We start from the raw sequence: 1,347 nt of genomic DNA, 5'->3' as shown, positions 1-1,347 counted from the left end.
CCTATAAAAAGGGCTTGCTGGAGTGGATTTGCTCTCTCTTGCTCTTCTGCCACGTGAGGACACAAAGTTCCTCTCTTCCAGAGAATTCAGGGTTCAAGGCACCACTTTGGAAGTGGAGACCAGGCCCTCACCAGACACCAAAATCTGCTGGTGCTTTGTTCTTAGACTTCCCAGCTCCAGAACTGTTAGAAATAAATTTCTGGCCTGGTGTGGTGGCTCATGGCTGTAATCCCAGCACTTTGGGAGGCTGAGGCGGGTGGATCACGAGGTCAGGAGTTCGAGATCAGGCTGGCCAACATGGTGAAACCCCGTCTCTACTAAATACAAAAAAAAAGTTAGCTGGGCGTGGTTGTGCACGCCTGTAATCCTAGCTACTCAGGAGGCTGAGGCAGGATAATTGCTTGAACCCAGAAGGCGGAGGTTGCAGTGAGCTGAGATCGCGCCACTGCACTCCAGCCTGGGGGAGGGAGTAAGACTCTGTCTCAGAAAAAAAAAAAAAATAGAAATTCCTATTCGGTATAATTTACCAGTCTGTGATAGTCTGTTATAGCTGCGAGAATAGACTAAAACAGTGTCTTTCCATAATCTAGTACTTATTGTTTCTTGCCTGTCTTTCCCTCCTAACAACATGTACTTCCTGCCATATCCCTAGCACTTACAACAGCATCTGGCATACAGTATTTGCTGAATAAACATCTGTTGAGAGACTGAACAACTGAAGGAATGAATCCTGTCTGGCACTCAAGTTTTAGTCTCCATCCAAAATAAATATGTTTTTTGATTTATTATTTCTTCAATTCTTGTTTATTTTCCATAAGTTTTTTTCTTTCTCAAAACTTCTTTTAAAAAAACTTATTTTTAAAAAAAAATTGTAAAAAAGAGCCATTCGTGCTGCATCTTCTCTTTCTTACTTCCCAGGAGGAAGAGAAGAATGATCATCAATGGCAAAAAGCAGTTGCAGCAAAGCAAAAGCAAGAGCCAGCTTTAAGCTCAGGAGAGAGCGCTACATCTCCTCCTCATGGTTTCTGGTGCTCTCCAGGTTCAGAGACACTTTTCTAGTAACAAACTAAAAAAAGATCACTGAAAGTATAATCTTTCTGAGACTTCTTTAATCAGATATTTTGTCTGGTCATTCTATTCCCAAATTATCTTCCATTTCTCATAACTTAAAACTTTGTTTTATTTTTTACTTTACATTATAATACCCAGATTACATTTCATCTTCTAAAGCTCTAATTACTTTTTTTATTCTTGTATAATTTAAATTCGTAAAGTATAATTTGTTTGGTTTATTTATCTGCTTGACTCTACCTAGTTGCTGTGTATGTGTAGTTTATCTCCTACATA

General features: G+C 39.4%; 1 non-coding gene across 1 annotated transcript; it reads right to left on the bottom strand.

Annotated features, from left to right (window-relative positions):
* Positions 1 to 881: 881 nt before the first annotated feature.
* On the bottom strand, positions 882 to 1,096 carry LOC115935532 (small nucleolar RNA U3). Its single transcript, XR_004071142.2, has one exon. It is a non-coding gene; the product is annotated as a small nucleolar RNA U3 (small nucleolar RNA).
* Positions 1,097 to 1,347: the final 251 nt, after the last annotated feature.

This window comes from Gorilla gorilla, chromosome 6, assembly GCF_029281585.2.
Source record: "Gorilla gorilla gorilla isolate KB3781 chromosome 6, NHGRI_mGorGor1-v2.1_pri, whole genome shotgun sequence".
Classification (NCBI taxonomy): domain Eukaryota; kingdom Metazoa; phylum Chordata; class Mammalia; order Primates; family Hominidae; genus Gorilla; species Gorilla gorilla.
The sequence above is the reverse complement of the archived record's forward strand: the minus strand, read 5'-3'. Positions and strand labels throughout refer to the sequence as shown.